The sequence below is a fragment of the Oncorhynchus kisutch genome, linkage group LG15 (assembly GCF_002021735.2).
Source record: "Oncorhynchus kisutch isolate 150728-3 linkage group LG15, Okis_V2, whole genome shotgun sequence".
Lineage (NCBI taxonomy): Eukaryota > Metazoa > Chordata > Actinopteri > Salmoniformes > Salmonidae > Oncorhynchus > Oncorhynchus kisutch.
Genome location: NC_034188.2, coordinates 70,043,436 through 70,067,482, shown reverse-complemented (window position 1 = coordinate 70,067,482; position 24,047 = coordinate 70,043,436). Strand labels below are relative to the sequence as shown.

General features: G+C 42.0%; 1 long non-coding RNA gene across 1 annotated transcript; it reads left to right on the top strand.

The window, feature by feature from the left end:
- Nucleotides 1–1,969: 1,969 nt before the first annotated feature.
- On the top strand, nt 1,970–23,840 carry LOC109904725 (uncharacterized). Its single transcript, XR_002257208.2, has 2 exons — nt 1,970–2,240; nt 23,413–23,840. It is a non-coding gene; the product is annotated as an uncharacterized LOC109904725 (long non-coding RNA).
- The last annotated feature ends 207 nt before the right edge of the window (nt 23,841–24,047 follow it).

Sequence of the window (24,047 nt, the reverse complement as noted above, 5' to 3'; positions counted from 1 at the left end):
TGTTCAGTTTAAAATTTCTTAGCAAAGACTGATTTCTTTTGTGCCATGGTCAGACATTTTTTCATAATTTATTGATGCTTTTTTAGTTGTGAATATTTTTGTCTTATGATATGTACATTATGGACACCTGCTCTTTCCATGACTCAGACTGACCATGTGAAAACTATGATCCCTTATTGATGTCACTTGTTAAATCCACTTCAATGTAGATGAAGGGGAGGAGACAGGTTAAAGAAGGATTTTTAACCCTTGAGACAATTGAGACATTGATTGTGTATGTGTGCCATTGAGGGTGAATTGGCAAGACAAAGATTTTAAGTGCCTTTAAACGGTGTATGGTAGTAGATGCCAGGCACACCGGTTTGTGCAACGCTGCTTGGTTTTTCAGTTTCCCGTGTGTATCAAGAATGGTCCACCACTCAAAGGACATCCAGACGACTGTGGGAAGCATTGGAGTCAACATGGGCCAGCATTCCTGTGCAACACTTTTCACACCTTGTGGAGTCCATGCCCCAATGAATTGATGCTGTTCTGAGGGCAAAAGGGGGTGCAACTCACTATTAGGAAGGCGTTGTTTTGTACACTCAGTGTATGTAGTGGAGTTCATTGTAATTTGGTTTATGGGAAAAGCGATAGCTGACCTTTGTTAGCTACATGGAAGTGTATTTACAGTGGAAGTTCTGTCGGCTTTTGGCCACTAGATGGCGAAAAAGCACTCCATGAAGTTGGCAATGGATACAGTAGGTAGCCTCTCCTTTCACAGTCCCCAGAAAACAGACACTTCAGAGATTTTAAGTTTGGTGCAGTTCCAACAACAGCAGCCAGCCGTACCATGCAGTACTTGTGCTAAAGCCAATCCTGAACATCTGGAGCACCAGGAGACCGTGCAAGACTCTTTATTCATTGACTAAATAATGCTACTAGTGACAGATGCTAATGTTTTTTAACCACTCTAAATGCAGTGCCATCCTTATTAGAGCTGACATTAAGTTCTGTCTGTCACTACATCCTCATTGCCAGCGAGTGGCCAAGCACAGCCTCACTCATAGTCTAACCCAAATCAGTCAGTAAGTCTTCTACACAGGAGCGGACATAGTGATTTGGAGGCCAGTTTGAGCCACCCCCTGCTAAGAAGTAAATGGGATTTCTAGTAAATATGTAATTTCACTAAACATTTTATTTTAATGTGCCATGAACATAACCTCATGACTGGTTCATGGTCTTCATCTGATTGTCAAACAAATCACTTCAAGAAGTAGGTTACCTCAAATCAAATGTAATAAGTCGCATACACATGTTTAGCAGACGTTATTGCGGGCGTAGCTAAATGCTTGTGTTCCTAGCTCCAACACTGCAGTAATATCTAAAGATGCACAAATCTAGAAATGGAATTAAGAAGTATAGAAATATATTTGGATGAGCAATGTCGGAGTACCTTCGCACATTCATCCCAAAAATAATTCCAGCATCGGGAACGGTGTACCCGTCAACTTTCCTTCAATTCACAAGTGTCTTAAACTATCTCACCTGGGAAAGCAGCCGAACGAGTGAAACAGTGCCCCTCTGTCTTACTATATGTAGCTGATGCTGTCTGGACAAAAAGAGTAGGACATGCCATAATATTTTTTGCCAGACCGAATCAGATACAGTGCCTATAGATAGTCTACACCCCCCTTGGATTTCTTCACTTGTGTTACAAAAAAATATATATTTATTTTTATATATACACACAAAATGTATTTGATGAAACATTGAATTTGGCCTTACTGCTATTAGCCCATAGAAATGCATTGAATAACATATGATTCATACATGGAAAAACGGATAGTAAAAATTTTAATCAAAATGAAGTACGTTTTGAAGTGTCTGTTTTTAGCGTGGCTGTTTTGAATTTTTTTATTGCGTGGAATTCCCCGTATATCTTTTACATGGACATGCCCTATTCAGCCGGTACCGGGCAATCTTCAGAATTACTGTGACGCTTGTCGGGAAGGAGCAAAACTGAGAACATTGTGTTCGCGAGTCTCATTTCCATAGAGGGGTCATATTAATGTACTCTGACGCTACAAACATTTTCGTGAGAATAACGATTTCCGGGATGCCACCTGGTCTGACAAAAACCGCTGTAGCTCAGACATCTGCCACTGCAGGTGCAGAAGGCCGATAGTGGCAGATAGAGCCCAGCTCATGAAGTCCCTTGATGATGGAAGGCCTGAGATAATTTCCAGTTCTGCCTAATGGTAAGTCTGCCAGTGTTTACACATGCCAAAGTAGATTACATTTTTTTTCACCTTTTATTTAACTAGGTAGGCTAGTTGAGAACAAGTTCTCATTTGCAACTGCGATCTGGCCAAGATAAAAGCGTAGCAATTCGACACCATACAACAACACAGAGTTACACGTGGAATAAACAAAACATACAGTCAATAATACAATAGAACTAAAGAAAACAAAAAGTCTATATACAGTGAGTGCAAATGAGGTAAGTTAAGGAAATAAATAGGCCATGGTGGCGAAGTAATTACAATATAGCAATTAAACACTGGAATGGTAGATCGGCAGAAGATGAATGTGCAGGTAGAGCTACTGGGGTGCAAAGGAGCTAAATAAATAAATACCAGAATGGGGATGAGGTAGGTAAATACATGGGCTGTTTACAGATGGGCTATGTACAGGTGCAGTGATCTGTAAGCTGCTCTGACAGCTGGTGCTTAAAGCTAGTGAGGGAGATGTGAGTCTCCAGCTTCAGAGATTTTTGCAATTCGTTCCAGTCATGGGCAGCAGAGAACTGGAAGGAAAGACGACCAAAGGAGGAATTGGCTTTTGGGTGACCAGTGAGATATAGCTGCTGGAGCGCGTGCTATGAGTGGGTGCTGCTATGGTGACCATTGAGCTGAGATAAGGCGGGGCTTTACCTAGCAGAGACTTGTAGATAACCTGTAGCCAGTGGATTTGGCGACGAGTATGAAGCGAGGGCCAACCAACAAGAGCGTACAGGTCGCAATGGTGGGTAGTGTATGGGGCTTTGGTGACAAAACAGATGGCACTGTGATAGACTGCATCCAGTTTGTTGAGTAGAGTGTTGGAGGCTATTTTATAGATGACATCACTGAAGTCGAGGATCGGTAGGATGGTCAGTTATACGAGGGTATGTTTGGCAGCATGAGTGAAGGATGCTTTGTTGCGATATAAGAAGCCGATTCTAGATTTAATTTTGGATTGGAGATGCTTAATGTGAGTCTGGAAGGAGAGTTTACTGTTTAACCAGACACCCAGGTATTTGTAGTTGTCCACGTATTCTAAGTCCGAGCCGTCCAGAGTAGTGATGCTGGACAGGCGAGCAGGTGTGGCTAGTGATCGATTGAATAGCATGCATTTAGTTTTACTTGTGTTTAAGAGCAGTTGGAGGCCACGTGGCTGAGGTGCACCCATGACCAGCTCTGAAACCAGATTGCATAGCGGAGAAGGTATGGTGGGATTCGAAATGGTCAGTTATCTAGTGTCACCCCCTTTGAAGAGGGGGATGACCGCGGCAGCTTTCCAATCTTTGGGAATCTCAGACGATACGAAAGAGGTTGAACAGGCTAGTAATAGGGGTTGCAACAATTTCGGCAGATAATTTTAGAAAGAGGTTCCAGATTGTCTAGTCCGCCTGATTTGTAGGTGTCCAGATTTTGCAGCTCTTTTAGAACATCAGCTATCTGGATTTGGGTGAAGGAAAAATGGTGGTGGCTTTGGCGGGTTGCTGTGGAGGATGCCGGGCAGTTGACCGGGGTAGGGGTAGCCATATGGAAAGCATGGCCAGTCGTAGAGAAATGCTTATTGAAATTCTCAATTATAGTGGATTTATCGGTGGTGAGTGTTTCCTAGCCTCAGAGCAGTGGGCAGCTGGGAGGAGGTGCTCTTATTCTCCATGGACTTTACAGTGTCCCAGAACTTTTTTGAGTTAGTACTACAGGATGCAAATTTCTGTTTGAAAAAGCTTGCCTTAGCTTTTCTAACTGCCTGTGTATATTTGTTCCTAACTTCCCTGAAAAGTTGCATATCACAGGGGCTATTTGATGCTAATGCAGAACGCCACAGGATGTTTTTGTGCTGGTCAAGGGCAGACCGGTCTGAAGTGAACCAAGGACTTTATCTATTCCTAGTTCTACATTTTTTGAGAGGGGCATGCTTATTTAAGATGGCGAGGAAGGCACTTTTTAAAGAATAGCCAGGCATCATCTACTGACGGGATGAGGTCAATGTCATTCCAGGATACCCCGGCCAGGTCGATTAGAAAGGCCTGCTCGCAGAAGTGTTTCAGGGAGCGTTTGACAGTGATGAGGGGTGGTCGTTTGGTCCCACTCCACAAATTTCTTAAACTAGTTTTTGCGGTTAGGACCTCTACTCTACCTCTACTTTTGTACATGACACAAGTCATTTTTCCAACAATTTTTTTTTAGACAGATTATTTCACTTACAAATCACTGTATCACAATTCCAGTTGGTCAGAAGTTTGCATATACACAGTTGACTGTGCCTTTTAAACGGCTTGGAAGATTCCAGAAAATTATGTCGTGGCTTAAGAAGCTTCTGATAGGCCTTGAAATACATCCACAGGTACACCTCCAATTGACTCAAATTATGTCAATTAGCCTATCTTCAAACCCAGTGCCTCTTTGCTTGACATCATGGGAAAATCAAAAGAAATCAGCCAAGACCTCAGAAAAGAAATTGTAGACCTCCACAAGTCTGGTTCATCCTTGGGAGAAATGACCAAATCAAATTTATTTATGTAGCCCTTCGTACATCAGCTGATATCTCAAAGTGCTGTACAGAAACCCAGCCTAAAACCCCAAACAGCAAGCAATGCAGGTGTAGAAGCACGGTGGCTAGGAAAAACTCCCTAGAAAGGCCAAAACCTAGGAAGAAACCTAGAGAGGAACCAGGCTTTGTGGGGTGGCCAGTCCTCTTCTGGCTGTGCCGGGTGGAGATTATAACAGAACATGGCCAAGATGTTCAAATGTTCATAAATGACCAGCATGGTCGTATAATAATAAGGCAGAACAGTTGAAACTGGAGCAGCAGCACGGTCAGATGGACTGGGGACAGCAAGGAGTCATCATGTCAGGTAGTCCTGAAGGTACCACGTTCATCTGTACAAACAATAGTACACAAGTATACACACCATAGGACCATGCAGCCATCATACCGCTCAGGGAGGAGACGCGTTCGGTCTCCTAGAGATTAATGTACTTTGGTTCGAAAAGTGCAAATCCATCCCAGAACAACAGAAAAGCACATTGTGAAGATGCTGGAGGAAACGGGTACAAAAGTATCTATATCCACAGTAAAACGAGTCCTATATCGACATAACCTTAAAGGCCACTCGGCAAGGAATCAAATCAAATTTATTTATATAGCCCTTCGTACATCAGCTGATATCTCAAAGTGCTGTACAGAAACCCAGCCTAAAACCCCAAACAGCAAGCAATGCAGGTGTAGAAGCACGGTGGCTAGGAAGAAGCCACTGCTCCAAAACCGCCATAGAAAGCCAGACTACGGTTTGCAACTGCACATGGGGACAAATATCTTACTTTTTGGAGAAATGTCCTCTGGTCTAATGAAAAAAAATAGAACCGTTTGGCCATAATGACCATTGTTATGTTTGCAGGAAAAAGGGGGAGGCTTGCAAGCCGAAGAACACCATCCCAACCGTGAAGCATGGGGGTGGCAGCATCATGTTGTAGGGGTGCTTTGCTGCAGGAGGGGCTGGTGCACTTCACAAAATAGATGGCATCATGAGGTAGGGAAATTATGTGGATATATTGAAGCAACATCTCAAGACCTCAGTCAGGAAGTTTAAAGCTTGGTCGCAAATGGGTCTTCCAAATGGACAATGACCCCAAGCATACTTCCAAAGTTGTGGCAAAATGGCTTATGGACAACAAAGTCAAGCTATTGGAATGACCATCACAAAGCCCTGACCTCAATCCTATAGAGCATTTGTGGGCAGAACTGAAAAAGTGTGTGCGAGCAAGGAGGCCTACAGACCTGACTCAGTTACTCCAGCTCTGTCAGGAGGAATGGGCCAAAATTCACCCGACTTATTGTGCGAAGCTTGTGGAAGGCTACCCGAAATGTTTGACCCAAGTTAAACAATTTTAAAGGCAATACACTCAATTCGTATTTGGTAGCATGTAAACTTCTGACCCACTGGGAATGTGATGAAAGAAATAAAAGCTGAAATAAATCATTCTCTACTATTATTCTGACATTTCACATTCTTAAAATAAAGTGGTGACCCTAACTGACCTAAGACAGGGAATTTGTACTCAGGAAAATTAAATTTCAGGAATTGTGAGAAACTGAGTTTAAATGTATTTGCTAAGGTGTATGTAAACTTTTGACTTCAACTGTATATTCCTTCTCTCGTCTGTATACAATATCAGCTTTCCACTCGATACAATTAAATCTCTCTCTGTGCTACACAATTTAATGTTATGGGTTATTGTTGATAAGAAGGGTAGAATGATTTACTGTGCAGTACTGTACATTAGACAAGCCCAGTGAGCAAAATTGGTTGAAAGATTTTTTTCAACTAAAAATTTCTTTCTGATACCTTGTGCTCATAGGGAGGTTCAGCTCAGCTCTCAATTACCACAAGGTCAAGACTTTTCAAGGTTTTCCTGTGGCTCATATCTGTCATGTCATAATTGAACGAACTGCTAAATTAAAAAAGACTTGTTTTATTTCAGTTGAAATGGCGCCTGAAATGCATTGCCTCTCGATTAAGGCATGTCCTCTGCGTATCTGTGCCTTGGCCGATCTGTTTACACTGTGTATTATGGTACGGTGCATCCAGGGAAGAGACCTCCTATTCACTGAGGAGACCAGTCTAATCACACCAAAACAACTGTAAGTTTGATAATGTAGCATGGCCATTTCATGCAACTTAAAACCAATTTGATACTGCGTGTTGAAACAAATAATTTACTTTATTCATTTAACCATTCAGTTTCAGTCTCCAGGGCCCAATTTTTCCAAGTTATCTGGATTTCAGCTATAGGATTAAATGCAAAGAAATCTACTGAACAAAAATATTAACGCAGCATGCAACAATTTCAAAGATTTTGCTGAGTTACAGTTCTTACAAGGAAATCAGTCAATTGAAATGCATTAATTAGTCCCTAATCTATGGATTTCACATGACTGGGCAGGGGTGCAGCCATGGGTGGGCCTAGGAGGGCATAGGCCCGTCCAGTTGGGGGCCAGGCTGACCCTCTGGGGATCCAGGCCCAGCCAATCAGAATGAGTTTTTCCCCACAAAAGGGTTTTATTACAGACAGAAATACGCCTCCCCACCTCCCCCTGCTGACGATGCCGGATGTGGAGGTCCTGGGCTGGCGTGGTTACACACAGTCTGCGGTTGTGAGGCCAGGTTGGACATACTACCAAATTCTCTAAAACAATGTTGGAGGTGGCTTATGGTAGAGAAATGTAATATTAAATGATCTGGCAAAAGCTCTGGTGGACATTCCTGTAGTCAGCATGCCAATTGCATGCTCCCTCAACTTGAGACATCTCTGGCATAGTGTTGTGTCAAAACTGCACATTTTAAAGTGGCCTTGTCCCAGGGACAAGGTGCACCTGTGTAATGTTCATGCTGTTTAATCAGCTTCTTGATATGCCACACCTGTCAGGTGGCTGGATTATCTTGACAACGGATAAAATGCTCACTAACAGGGATAAACAAATTTGTGCACAACATTTGAGAGATGTTTTTTGTGCATATGGAACATTTCTGGGATCTTTTATTTCAGTTCATGAAACATGGGACTAGCACTTTACATGTTGCATTTATATTCAACTCAATGATTTGTCTGTTCTATTCATTCTATTTATTTGCATTTAGTCCTATCTGATAACTTTGGAAAAACTAGGCCCAGAGCACTACCATTATATGTTGAGGGGATTGACTGATTTAAAAGCTTATAGTGTAGTTATCTCCGTTCTCTCTGTATTCTGTCCGAGACACAACTGGCCACGGCTGAAGAACTCCGATGATTGTTGATACATGTAACTGCCATGGTGTTGATGAGAGGAGCTCACTATGTCATGCTTAATGGGCTGCTCTCTCACACTCAGTTTCTCACAGTCAGTTGCATAAGAGAACAGTGGGCTGTTTACAAGAGAGCTGGAAACCAGGTCAGTCTGTTGGAGGAGGATGTGTGCACGCAGTTCAACCTGGCTGGCTCTAGACATTATTGTTTTGAGCAGTACACTGTTTATCTCTGGCCAACTGATTTATGGCTGCAAACAAATAGATCCAATTGAGGTATTCTCTTGCCTTCTCAGATATTTACACAGCAACACTATCATTTAAGTGCCTATTATTCTGAATTTGATTCAACTGTGACTTTGTCTGCACGGGGAAATTAATGTGATTTTCCTGTTTTATTTATATATATTTACACACAGAGGTTGGAATCATACTGTAAAAATAATTAGAATGCCATTTTAGTGTAAGAGCTGTTTGAAAAAATCTGACATCTCTTGACTGTTTTGGTGGGATGGAGAAATGCCTGCCTGGTTACATCACCAGGTGGTAAATGAGTTAATAGACCAATAAGAAATGGTTCCAAACCTTTCTGCCAATAACAGCTTATATTCAGTTTTCCCCTCCCCACTCAGACCACTCCCAGATGGTCCTAACATAATTATTGCTTTAGAAATTGCTCTTTCCCAAAAAGCTTTTTTTGTTTGTATTTTAATTGAAAACAAACACAATAAGGTACTAAATTGTTAACCAGAAATAATTTGATATTGAGATAAAAACAGCTGCATTGGACCTTTTTTTTAAAAGAAGTTTTCCTTGACAATAATAAGAGCCAGTTCAGCCAGAGACTTACCTCATATCTAATTTCACCATATGGTACATACATGCAGTCCACCCATTATGATATTTTGCAAACCAGTTCGGTTACTGGCCCGATGCTCTTAACCTCTAGGCTACTTGCCACTCCACAAGTCGCCCCCCTGTGGCCAATTTGGGTATTTTGTTTTGTATACCTCACTCCTCCCGACGCGGGTGAGAGCTGGAGACTCAATGCTGAAGTGTTGGAGCCCAGAGGAAGGTTTCTCTCTGGATTGTGTGGGATGCAAGGAAGAAGGGATGTATTCTACCTGGAGAAGGATCTAGCTTTACACACCACTCACTCGCCCACAGTGAGGGGCACTGCAGTGATTCAGGTACTTCTCCCATAAACACCAAAGCTAAATGAAGTAGGGAACTGGGTACATGGGGGAGAATAATGAAAAGAATAAGCTTATTTTTCGTGTGCGTGGGCACTCTTTAGAGATGGGTGTCTAAGTTTGATTTCCTCTCTTTCTACCCGAAGTTCTGCAGTAAGGATGACTGCTCACAGTTGTAAGGAACTATTTCAGTATGGATAAAAAGGGAAGCTGTGAGGGACAAGTGGAATGGTTATTTTCACTGATTCAAGGAAAACCTGGCATACCTAATTATTTGTTTTATTTAGATGGGCAAGTCTGTTAATAACAAATTGTTATTTACAATGACGGCCTACTCCGGGCTAACCCGGACGACGCAGGGAACTGGGTACAGTTCCTATGGGACTCCCAATCACGGCCGGATGTGATACAGCCTTAAACTACATTCGCTAAAATCCTATTCTAAGTTTATAGTCCAACGTTTCAAGAGATGTTAAACGAATTCGCCCATCAAGTATGGGTCGCGACGTGTCGGACTAAGTGTTTAATTACTGGAATTGATTTGGCCAAGAGCAACTGCGCTCTCTGTGCAGTGCGCACTCTGCTTTGCAGCGGTGCCTCTTCTCAGTTTGGCAGCTGCGCGAGTGGGAGGAGATGCCCGGGTGCTTACCAGATATTTTTCCTGCAGTTTTATTGAAGATCACTCCACGACCCACACGCTGCATTGCTGTCGTTCAGAAGTAGATGATGCGCTGTCAGCCACTTTGATCGTTCCCACTCGCCATCACCAAATGGATTCAAGGTAGCCACAAGTTCTGACTGAGCTCAATTGTCATGAAACGCAAATACAGCGATTAGTTTCTCCATCTTGGTTTAACACGAGGAGCTCCCACAATGTTTTGTGCAGGGAAGTGCATAGTAATGAGTCTCACAAAACGAACAAATTAAAACAACACGTCCCGACCAAACATCCACAGCATGACGGTAAACCCATGGAGTTATTTCAGAAGAGGGCAGAATGCTTCCAGGAAACAATGTTTCCAGGAAACAATGCTTCGACAGTGGAAAAGTAAGTCAGCTAGCAAGGCATTGTTGTCATTTTATAACAGGTGGTGATAAGCAGAAATAAGGGAGTACAGTACTATGTCTCAGAGGTGCGAGTTTATTTTTCAAAAAATCCCGTTGCACACAACGAATAGCTAGCTAGCTACATAGAACATTTCAGGCCGTCTGTACATTTTACTGTAGAAATTATTGTTGAAAACAGTCTAGATTGGAACTGTTACTTTTTAAATACAAGTAATCATTTTTATTCTGGAATAAACCGATTGATGCAAGATGCAGTTAACAGTTTTTGGTTGCGGTCTCCTGTCTGACTGCGAATGCAGTAGATGTTCTTATCCAGTTTGGCACCACATACCTGTACCTATCTGAGTCAGGGTTCTCAACAATGGCATACTTTTAAAAAATAAAACAATTTAAAGTACAGTAACAGACTCAATGCTAAGCATGACCTCAGGGTTGCACTGTCAAAAACTAAGCCCAGAACAGACATGCTGGTTGAAAACTTCAACCAGCTACACGCTAGGTGTGTATATTCTGGTCTACATCTGTGTGATGTGATCAGTCAGTTTTTTTCTTCCAGTTCAGAATTATAATTTTTTATTGTATTTGAACAGCAACAGTTTCAGCCTAGACCTTTTTTTCAACAATACTTTGTACAGTAATATGTACAGTAGGCCTGATCAAGTTTTCATCTACAGTTACTTATGGTTTTACTATCAAACTGAGCCTGTGTGTGTTCTGTTATACATCTGTGTGTTGTAATCAATTCGTTTATTCCATTTCAGAAAAATGATTTCATGTATTTTAACAGCAACAGTTCCAACCTAGACAGATATGTAAGAGTGTTTGTAATGGGGAAAAATAAACATGAATAGGTCATTATATGGGTATTTTGTCATTTGTCTAATAATTCATTTGTTTTAGGCATAAGGGCAATAAAATGTACTGATATGTACATATAATTGCATGTTTTTATAAGCTTTGGTGTGAAGAAAACACAGGATTTCTTATTTGAGTCCCAGGCTGGAAAAGTTTAAGAACCCCTAACCTAAGTTTGGTTTTATGGCAAGAGGAGTAATTCATCTCCCTGACAACCAACAAAGATCAGTTGTCCTGGATGATTTAAAGTCTGGTAGACTGCCATTTTCTCCTAAACAGTGGTTGAAGGTGTTGTGGCCAAACATTGTTTGTGTTATTGAGCAGCTCTACAGTTGCTGGCTGCTATAGGTGGACAGGGTCAGGGGGGAATTGGTATGCTGTGTGCATAATAAACCATGACTGCGAAGGCTGCGTGTGTGTGTGTGTGTGTGTGTGTGTGTGGTTTTATCCATGGTCTGATTGCAGATCTCAGGGTTGTTTACCCCTGCAGTACTCTCAGGGACGCTTGTCTCGCCTCATTCACTGAGACTCTCTGGCCATTTTGCGTGGCATGTGGGTGGGATTTCTGCCAGGCACCACTGTCTGTCTGGCAGCATGCCCGCTGTCAGTGTTACTGTCAGTCTTATCTGTCCGTCATCTCCTCCTGTCCTCCAGCATCTAAAGCTAGGACAGAGTGTCACAAGACTGTCTGTGTCACCATGCTTCTACAAATAACGCCATCTGACTGACTGGGGACAGGTAAACAAGAGTGACATTCAAGCTTTGTTCACACAGGAGGCCTTAATGATCAAATTAGTTTTGTTTTTCAAATCTGTATTGGAATACTGACTGTACAAACAGCAAGTTACAAGTGACCAGATTTGTGTGTGTGCAAACTAGTCATTTGCTGACATGGCTACGCTAGTTGTAATGGCGGGTGTGTGTAGTGGTGGTGGTGTTCTTGCTTTCTATCACTCAGAAGTTATGTAGCAAGCTAAGGTGACAACAGTGCTTGCCATGGAAGTTTCCCAGTAGCTTTGAGTGTTCAAAATCAGTTTAAGAACACTTAAAGCCTCAGGATAAGATGATCCAACTTTCAAAACAAGTCATTTTTGGCTAGCCACAGCAGTCAACTAGCTAGCTAGCTAGGTAGCTGTTTCGCTTTCTAGCATGTTCACTAATCTGTTTGACAAAAACGTGGTAGCTTGTTAATCGTTTACAAACTGTCAACAGAGTAGTTAGCAAGCAACACAAACCGACAAATAATTCTCAAACCCACTAGAGGGAAAATAAATCAGATATGACTTCTCAGACAAGTCACATTTACAGGAATCAGATCTGTAAAGGATTTCAAACCATGAAATATCCAGTTTGATGTGCTTTCTGGCTGTTCAGACTGCAGGAAAAATAACTTCTTTTTAAAATGTATTTGTATGTCAATCACCATATTCTTATCGGCAGACTCAGGAGCCTCGGTTTTTCGGATGACTGCCTTGCCTGGTTCACCAATTACTTTGCAGACAGAGTTCAGTGTGTCAAATCGGAGGGCATGCTGTCCGGTCCTCTGGCAGTCTCTATGGGGGTGCCACAGGGTTCAATTCTCGGGCCGACTCTTTTCTCTGTGTATATCAATGATGTTGCTCTTGCTGCGGGCGATTCCCTGATCCACCTCTACGCAGACGACACCATTCTATATACTTTCGGCCCGTCTTTGGACACTGTGCTATCTAACCTCCAAACAAGCTTCAATGCCATACAACACTCCTTCCGTGGCCTCCAACTGCTCTTAAACGCTAGTAAAACCAAATGCATGCTTTTCAACCGGTCGCTGCCTGCACCCGCATGCCCGACTAGCATCACCACCCTGGATGGTTCCGACCTAGAATATGTGGACGTCTATAAGTACCTAGGTGTCTGGCTAGACTGCAAACTCTCCTTCCAGACTCATATCAAACATCTCCAATCGAAAATCAAATCAAGAGTCGGCTTTCTATTCCGCAACAAAGCCTCCTTCACTCACGCCGCCAAGCTTACCCTAGTAAAACTGACTATCCTACCGATCCTCGACTTCGGCGATGTCATCTACAAAATGGCTTCCAACACTCTACTCAGCAAACTGGATGCAGTCTATCACAGTGCCATCCGTTTTGTCACTAAAGCACCTTATACCACCCACCACTGTGACTTGTATGCTCTAGTCGGCTGGCCCTCGCTACATATTCGTCGCCAGACCCACTGGCTCCAGGTCATCTACAAGTCCATGCTAGGTAAAGCTCCGCCTTATCTCAGCTCACTGGTCACGATGGCAACACCCATCCGTAGCACGCGCTCCAGCAGGTGTATCTCACTGATCATCCCTAAAGCCAACACCTCATTTGGCCGCCTTTCGTTCCAATACTCTGCTGCCTGTGACTGGAACGAATTGCAAAAATCGCTGAAGTTGGAGACTTATCTCCCTCACCAACTTCAAACATCAGCTATCTGAGCAGCTAACCGATCGCTGCAGCTGTACATAGTCTATTGGTAAATAGCCCACCCTTTTTCACCTACCTCATCCCCATACTGTTTTTATTTATTTACTTTTCTGCTCTTTTGCACACCAGTATCTCTACCTGTACATGACCATCTGATCATTCATCACTCCAGTGTTAATCTGCAAAATTGTAATTATTTGTCTACCTCCTCATGCCTTTTGCACACATTGTATATAGACTCCCCCTTTGTTTTCTACTGTGTTATTGACTTGTTAATTGTTTACTCCACGTGTAACTCTTTGTTGTCTGCTCACACTGCTATGCTTTATCTTGGCCAGGTCGCAGTTGCAAATGAGAACTTGTTCTCAACTAGCCTACCTGGTTAAATAAAGGTGAAATAAAAATAAAATAAAAATATTTTATTTGAGTCACTTCAAACAGCCAGTGTGAACAGGGCTAAATCCACTTAATCCATCCCATCAATCACAGTAGTAAAAACATATTAATTGTACTTTAAAGGCTCTAGAGAATTTAAAGTTGTACTTATCAACAAATAAGTCATTAAGGTGTCTAGTATTTTTCTGAGAAGTGTCATGATTTCTCAAAATGGTCACAATCATACAATTCAAAGGTATAGTTCAAATTTGCCACCAGAAGTCTGTTTTCGACACTTAAAGAACAAATACATTGTTTTTAAAACATATTTGATTTGTAAATATGTAGTCTTGTGTATCAAAATTTACATTGAAGAATGTAAAATATAACATTTTGATTTGTTTAACACTTTTGGTTACTACATGATTCCATATGTGTTCTTTCATAGTTTTGATGTCTTTACTATTATTCTACAATGTAGAAAATAGTAAAAATAATAAACCCCTTGAATGAGTAGGTGTCAACTTTTGACTGGTACTGTAAGTATTTAGACCCTTTGCTATGAGACTCAAAATTGGCTTAGGTGCATTCTGTTTCCATTGATTTATCCTTGATGTTACTACAACTTGATTGGAGTACACCTGTTGTAAATTCAATTGATTGGACTTGACTTGGAAAGGCACACACTTGTCTATATAAGGTCCCACAGTTGACAGTGCATGTCAGTGGAAAAACCAAGCCGTGAGGTCAAAGAAATTGTCCGTTTAACTCCGAGACAGGATTGTGTCGAGGCACAGATCTGGGGAAGGGTACCAAAAAATGTCTGCAGCATTGAATATTGGGAATACGGGAATATTGAACCACCAGCTTTTATATGTTCTGAGCAAGGAACTTAAACGTTAGCATTTTTACATGGCACATATTGCACTATTACTTTCTTCTCCAGCACTGTTTTTGCACTATTTAAACAATTTATCATGTTTTATAATTTTTTTGAGACTAAATGGATTTTATATACAGTGGGGAGAACAAGTATTTGGTACACTGCCGATTTTGCAGGTTTTCCTACTTACAAAGCATGTAGAGGTCTGTAATTTTTATCATAGGTACACTTCAACCGTGAGAGACGGAATCTAAAACAAAAATCCAGAAAATCACATTGTATGATTTAAGTCATTCATTTGTATTTTATTGCATGGCATAAGTATTTGATACATCAGAAAAGCAGAACTTAATATTTGGTACAGAAACCTTTGTTTGCAATTACAGAGATCATACGTTTCCTGTAGTTCTTGACCACGTTTGCACACACTGCAGCAGGGATTTTGGCCCACTCCTCCATACAGACCTTCTCCAGATCCTTCAGGTTTCAGGGCTGTCGCTGGGCAATACGGACATTCAGCTCCCGCCAAAGATTTTCTATTGGGTTCAGGTCTGGAGACTGGCTTAGGCCACTCCAGGACCTTGAGATGCTCCTTACGGAGCCACTCCTTAGTTGCCCTGGCTGTGTCTTTCGGGTCGTTGTCATGCTGGAAGACCCAGCCACGACCCATCTTCAATGCTCTTACTGAGGGAAGGAGGTTGTTGGCCAAGATCTTGTGCTACATGGCCCCATCCATCCTCCCCTCAATACGGTGCAGTCGTCCTGTCCCCTTTGCAGAAAAGCATCCCCAAAGAATGATGTTTCCACCTCCATGCTTCATGGTTGGGATAGTGTTCTTGGGCTTGTACTCATCCTTCTTCCTCCAAACACAGCGAGTGGAGTTTAGACCAAAAAGCTCTATTTTTGTCTCATCAGACCACATGAACTTCTCCCATTCCTCCTCTGGATCATCCAGATGGTCATTGGCAAACTTCAGACAGGCCTGGACATGCGCTGGCTTGAGCAGGGGGACCTTGCGTGCGCTGCAGGATTTTAATCCATGATGGCGCAGTGTGTTACTAATGGTTTTCTTTGAGACTGTGGTCCCAGCTCTCTTCAGGTCATTGACCAGCCGTGCCGTGTAGTTCTGTGTACAGTGTAGCCGTGCCGTGTAGTTCTGGGCTGATTCCTTACCTTCCTCATGATCGTTGATGCCCCACGAGGTGAGATCTCGCATGGAGCCCCAGACCCCAGACCGAAGGTGATTGACCTTGAACTTCTTCAATTTTCTAATAATTGCGCCAACAGTTGTTGCCTTCTCACCAAGCTGCTTGCCTATTGTCCTGTAGCCCATCCCAGCATTGTGCAGGTCTACAATTTTGTCCCTGATGTCCTTACACAGCTCTCTGTTATTGGCCATTGTGGAGAGGTTGGAGTCTGTTTGAGTGTGTGGGCAGGTCTTTTATACAGTTAATGAGTTCAAACAGGTGCAGTTAATACAGGTATTGAGAGGAGAACAGGAGGGCTTCTTAAAGAAAAACTAACAGGTCTGTGAGAGCTGGAATTCTTACTGGTTGGTAGGTGATCAAATACTTACGTCATGCAATAAAATGCAAATTAGTTACTTAAAAATCATACAAGGTGATTTTTCTGGATTGTTTTAGATTCCGTCTCTCACAGTTGAAGTGTACCTATGATAAAAATTACAGACATCTACATGCTTTGTAAGTAGGAAACACTGCCGATTTTGCAGGTTATCAAATACTTGTTCTCCCCACTGTATGTATTATATTAAGTTAAAATAAGTGTTCATTGTTCATTCAGTATTGTTGTAATTGTCACTATTACAAATATATATAAAAAATTCCGATTTCAATCTATTGAAATTGAAATATTGAAATATTGAAAAATTCAATCAATGAAAAGTCAGATTTCAATCAATATCAGCTTTTTTTTGTCCTCCAATAATCGGTATTGGCGTTAAAATCATAACCGGTTGACCTCCAGACCAGATGGAAGCCAATCCTCCGTAAAAGGCACATGACAGCCCACATGGAGTTTGCCAAAGGGCACCTAAAGGACTCCGACCAAGAGAAACAAGATTCTTTGGTCTGATGAAACCAAGACTGAACTCTTTGGCCTGAATGCCAAGCACCACGTCAGGAGAAAACCTTGCATCAGGCCATTAATCATGGTGGCAGCATCAAGCTGTGGGGATGTTTTTCAGTGGCAGGGACTGGGAGACTAGTCAGGATCGAGGGAAAGATGAACGGAGCATATAGAGATCCTTGATGAAAACCTGCTCCAGAGTGCTCAGGACCTCAGACTGGAGTGAAGGTTCACCTTCCAACAGGACAGCGAACCTAAGCACACAGCCAAGTCAATGCAGGAGTGGATTTGGGTTTCTGACTGTCCTTTAGTGGCCCAGCCAGAGCCCAGACTTGGACCCGATCGAACATCTCTGGAGAGACCTGGAAATAGCTGTGCAGCAACGCTTTCCATCCAACCTGACAGAGCTTGACAGGATCTGCAGGGAAGAATGGAAGAAACTCCCCAAATACAGGTGTGCCAAGCTTGTAGCATCATACCCAAGAAGACTCGAGGCTGTAATTGCTGCCAAAGGTGCTTTAACAAAGTACTGAGTAAAGGGTCTGAATACTTATGAATGTGATATTTCAGTTTTAAATTAATACATTTTCAAAAATGTCAACCTCTTTTTGCTTTGTCATTATGAGGTATTGTGTGTAGATTGAAGGGGAAAATATATATTTAATCAATTTTAGAATAAGGCTGTATCCTAACAAAGTGGGAAAAAGTCAAGGGGTCTGAATACTTTCCAAATGCACTGTAGTTGATCAAGATGATCTTACAGATTCATCTACCATTATGCATTAGCCTTTACCTATGTTTTAATAAGTGACTGACTTTTTAAAACATCATATCTTGTTATTTCAGGTAGAGTTGTTCATGTATGAACCCATAATCTGAATTAGTGTAATAACTTAACACATATACAACTTTAATAGGTTTGTTTAGTGTCTCTTGCACAATGGTAGACCTGGTTTATGTGGTGTTTTGCTGGATAGTCACAAGGGTAGACCTGGTTTATCAGGGTATTGGGACATACTATAGCCACAGGTGTAACCATGGTTTGTATGGGTATTTGGGCTGAGGTGCTGGGGTATTAGTTTGAGTTTTCAGGCTTAGGCAACATTTAGACATGGCTTAGTTGACTAATTGGGTTCAAGCACAGGTGCAGACTTTGTAGGTATGTACATTGGAGGTGAATTACAGGTGTAGACCTGGTTTCTATGACAATTGGGACTGAAGTACAAGTATATACCTGGTTTGTATAAATGTTGAGGCTTGGGCACTGGGTTAGACCTGCAGTTATATGAGTATACTCATGGATTTGCCTGGTTTACATTAGTAATGTGGTGTAGGGATACACAAGGTTAGTACAGGTAATAGGTCTGGATGGACGTCTATTGCCCATTCAAAGTTTGTGGTATGAAAAAAGTCCTGGGCACATTTGTTATACCACTGTACTACGGATTGACTTATGAAATTATTAGTGTAAACAGGTTAGAGGTCACATGACTAAGATATGCAAATAACAGTGTTGGAATTTGCAGCGAATAGCTAAATATAGGTTACTGTTGGTGACTTGGGGAATACAGGTCTAAGGAAAGTGTATGTGGGTTGAGATATGCAAGTACAGGGATGAGGTGTATTGGCAAAGGAACTGGGGTCCTATAAGTAACAGGTGATTTAGATCTAGGATATGGGTGTATCGGTACTTGATTGTACCAATATTGGGGGGGGGGGGGGGGGGGGGTGTTAGGGTTAACAGAGCTGGGCTGTGTGGGTAATTGAGTTTTTAGGTGTGGGCTGAGGTGTGTGTGTGTATATAGATATTTGGGCTGGGGTGTGTGGGTAATTGGGTTTAGGTGTGTGCTGGGGTGTGTGGGTAAGTGGGCTGAGGTATATAAATAGCCTAGTGGGGCGGCAGGTGGTTAGCGCGTTGGACTAGTAATGGAAAGGTTGCAAGATCGAATCCCCGAGCCGACAAGGTAAAAATCTGTCGGTACGCCCCTGAACAAGGCAGTTGACACACTGTTCCTAGGTCGTCATTGAAAATAAGAATTTGTTCTTAACTGACTTTAAATGAAGGTAAAATAAAATATTGGGGCTGGGGAGTAGGTGTACTTGTTTGTTCATTTTATTATATTATACCCCAGCACACACCTAAACCCAATTACCCACACACCCCAGCCCAAATATCTATATACCCAGAGAAGACGTCAGAACATTAACATATATATTAAGCAATATGGATTACATGTTTGGGTTACTAATGGTATAAGAATTGCATAGTGGCATGTCTGGGAAACAAATGGGTTGTGACATGGGTTGTTCACCAAGCCCCCTCCCTCTGGCTACCTGCAGGCCTGCTCTGCACGCCTTGCCTGACCCACAACATCCCAGACACATTTTCTGTGTACACCCTTTACTTTTTATTTATTGACTTATTCAGGTCAGGTGAATATCTTTTGCATCACTGTTTAGATTTAGCATAGGTTTTTGTGTAATGTGAAATAAGAACCTACATTTCATTTGTTAGCATTTAAAGATCTGTCAATTCTGATCTCCAAATGACATTTTGTGCAGCATCATGAAACGTGGACCTTATCAATGAAAATATCCGCTGGTGAGACCAGCAGAAAACACACACACTCCCTTATGTACGCTGTCCATTTATGGCATCGCATGGAGTGTAAAAATATTCCTGGAAATAAGTGTGTTAAATGGTAGCATTTAACTCAATACGCTGTGTTTTCTGTGAACTCCGAGCACGTCAGAGAACATGAACAGTTCCAGACCCAGGAGTGAATCTCTTGATACAGCCTTTGACATTTGCTTAAAGACAAGAACAGAACCACAATGAAAATGTTGCATTGCAAAGCTAGTTGCTCTCAAACATCTATTTGTTTAAAATAATTTGGCTACCAATGGAAATACAGGGTTAGGAATATGGCTACCAATGGAAATACAGGGTTAGGAATATGGCTACCAATGGAAATACAGGGTTAGGAATATGGCTACCAATGGAAATACAGGGTTAGGAATATGCTTGCATAATATTGCAATGTCACTTTTTTTCCAAAATCCCCCCAAATCATCATGCAATTCAGATGATTTGAGCAATGTAAAACTCCATGCTCTTGTCGACCAGCTCTTGATGTGGTAACACCCACCCACGCTATGAAGAGGTCAACTTCGTGTCTCTCCGTCTACCCGATACAGAAAGAGTTGAATAAGAATCCTAGAAAACAATGTAAAAATAAGTAGACTGTTTCATAACCATCAAAGCAGTGTTTTCCCTGCCCTGAGAATATTCATTCCAACTCTTAGAGAGTAAAATAGATCCCATGGCGTTCTGAAATAATGTTGAGGACTTCTACAGTAGGTTTGTCAGTACTTGTTTACTGTATTGCTCCAAATAGTACTATGATTATTTGTCACAACTGTTGCATGCACTTCATGCACTTAATTTCATGTGTTTGAGATTTATTTTACAACATTAAAATTGATGTATGTCTATCGATGCCACTGAAAACAGGGAGCTGATTGAAAACATGTACAGAATTCCTTCAACTCTGCAGTGTGGAACTGAATTGTATGTGATCCAAGCCTTCTTTTCAATGAGCCCTTAAGTGATATATGATGTCAGTTGAACTCCACTGATTCAAATATGTATGGCCCCACTGACTGGCTCTCTCCCTCCCACTTAACTCCTCCCTAATGAGGTGCTTGGCAGTAAATATGATTACATTAAGAGGCTTTGAGAAAAACATATTTCGCCAAGCATGATTGAGGAACAGTGGTCAGCCTAAATGCACTCTGGGCTTGAAGAAGTAATACATGTTCTTCTGTGTGGCTTATTCTTTCAAAATTAGACCATATCTGACAGACCAAAATAGATTTCTCTATGTTCAATGGGGAAAAAGTGCTTCAATCAGCAAACGAGGTGGACCATGATTATCTGGCCTCATGACAAAGCTGCTCTGTAGCTGCAAAGGGCTCCCAGTGCAGACTGTCTGCTTGACGCTTTTATAGTGGACTGTGTGCTGCAGAGTCGGGCAAGTAGGATCTATATATCTGAGCTTTATCTCCGAGCACCAAATTGAAGAATACCTTGAGCCAGCATATCTTTACATCTCAGTGGCCACAAAAAGAAACACTCCAGGCCACCAGAGTTCAAACCGGTGTCAAAGGCCGGCAAACAATAAATCCTGTTTCCTGGTGTCATCCAGTAAACACATTTTGGTTCCCACTACATGGTTAGAGGCAATACTCAGCTCACCTCATCTTGCAGTCATGATGTGAGCTTGTTTCAGGCTTATGCTTCACATGGAGCAAATAGCTGTAAGTATAAGTAACCTCATCTTGTCCATTTTCTTTTCAGTGTTCTAAGAATGTTTGTTCCAAAGGAACTGTCAAGCAACGTTCCCAGAACTCCAGGGGCCATTCCTTGATCTAATTATGACATGAATAAAAGCTTTTCCTTGGACTCTGATCATTTCTGAAAGGTTGTGCTTGACTGAGCATTTTAGGACAATCCTGGCAAACATTGCACTTTACAGTTATCTCACACAAATGGGCGTCAGACAAAAGAAATTCCCTTGTATTCTAGCATCTGGTTAGCTGGACTTGCAGAGTTGCATGTGTCTACAAACAACTAACTGAAGTGCCACTTGTAGGTTTAAGCATATTGACACTAGTGATTCAAGCATTGTGTTATAACTGTATTCTGAGAAAAAGGAGCCAGAGCAATAGATTCTCAATAAGACTGTGACAGGCACCAGGCTGGTCTGTCAGGCACTCATTTAGCCTCTTCTAACCCCAACCACTCTCCCCTTCAGCCATGTTGTGAAACTGAGTGAGCTGGATGTGTTCTGTGTGGTGATGTCCCAGAGGAGAGGGATAACCCTGGGGTACAGAGGCAGGCTGGGAGGAGCAGCTGGAGAGCAATTCTCCCTTGGCTCCTGTCCCAGTTAGCGTGGTCTCACACAGCACGCGTGCGGGCACACACACACAAGATTGAATAGCCTCTGGATCGCATTAAGGCCTGTGGGGCCAGAATGCCAGTTACTGGAAAGAAAAGCATGCAACCCTAGTTTGACATTTAGACAACTCTAGTAAATATCTAGCTCACAAACACATTTTTTATTTTCTCTGCCTTTTAAAATGTTTCACCAATGAATTTATATTCTGTAGTGACATTTGATTTCTGTGTCATCTTCCCCATTAGCATGCTGGTCTTTAGAAACCATTACATGATATAGCAAGGCATCAGGACAGGAGTTAAGACCAGGACACATCCCTGTGGTAGTGGACATGTTGGCACGAACCATCAAACAACCCTCTTTTCTGTGGTGACTCAGCTCCGGATAGGTTCCTTGTTCCTTGTCAATCATTGGCTTATTGGTGAAATCAGCAATCAGACAATATCTTTAAGTAAATCAATCAATCAAATCTTTATTAATGCAATTGCAGACAGAAGTTGACAACGGGAACATAGCACCCATGTTTCCGAGTAAGTCCTGCAAAATAAAAAAGGTCAAAGTTGCTTTAATATGCTTGCAGTCAACCCCTAGTGATCTAACTGCCTACGTCAACACCTTCTACTCATGAGACCAAGCCCATGCATATACAGTTATGCAAACTTGCAGGAGAAAATAGTAGTCCAGTGTTTTCTAAGGGCTCAGCAGTAATTTTCAATTCCTGTGTGGTGTACAGTGGTATGTCTGACTTGTCTCATCTCTTTACTCCCCTGCAGGGTTCTGTGTCTATGTATCTCTTTTCGCCTTGAGGCGCTTTCTCACAGACACCCTGTTTTGACTGCAATAACTCACACATCTCAGACTATTTCTTGTAAGAGGCAGAGACTAGCAAAGAACTGTGGAACAATATTAAACCTTATAATGCATATATTGCTAATATGTGGTCCAGGTCCCTATAAATGTAGTGGGGGAGGGTCTTATAGCCCTTCCCCTTCTATTAATACAACATAAGCATAATCAATTATTATAATACATCAATCATTTGGGGCAGCCCCTATCATGACCCCATCACTTTCACTTGGCACTTTCCTCTCAGACTGACAATCTGTATACAAGTGGTGTCCTACCAGGTTTTTTTTTACATCTCTGGCAGCAATGCAACAGTCTCTGTCCTGTGAAAAAAGCTGTATGAAGCCATAGATCAGCAGAATATTCGCCAGCCAATTCTCTGCTCCTTGGACCTGACCAAGCGTCTTCTTGGCAGTGAAAGATGGTAAAGCAAAAACTGGGAATGAATTTTCATCTTCATTCCACACTGATGCCAACTGTGCCCGTTGCATCTCATTCACCCGCCCCTACGCCCCACTTTAATATTCCAGCTTCTCCTAGTATGCAGATTTCAAAGGAGGCTTACTGTGACTGGGAGGGACATTTAACGGCTGCACAATTTTGAGTCCCAGTCTTGTTGTCTGAGCTTATTATACTGTCTCCACAGGTGACCGACAGCTGTTCTCTGGAGCTCTGCACCAATATAAGGGATGATGGGAAAGTGATGCAGAGAGGGAGGCAGAAAAGGGTGGAAAGGAGGAAATGAGCAGCCATTAAAAGATGAAACATTGAAGATTAGGGATGGAAGGAAAGTGGAGACAGAGCTGTTAGACTGACTCCCTGTGGAGGGAGGAGGCCACAGAGGAGCCTCGCTGCTGCAGCATGGATGAATATAGTCCAAGATTAGGCTCAATTAGAACATTAACTGTAATTGTTTATGCACAACATTGCAGTAACACTGCTAATTGTTTCCGACAACACTAACCTAATACGACACCTCTTGGTGGATCCATAGTACTACAGTTTATGGTAGTCAACTTGGCTCACCCCGTGAGTGTGAGCTAATCAACACTTCTAAATAAATTACCAACTGGATCTGTGTCTGGACATTGCTTTATTATTCATATTAAACATAAGGAATATTACATTAACCAATCAAAACTCCACCACAGGAACACATTAGGTGGTTTATTAGACCCTGATCACACCCAATCAATGATAACAACCACAGGAGCAAATGAGATGGTTGCGCCAAGCAATCACAAGAGTTCAATCTAATAAAGTTTATTTATCAATCTACAT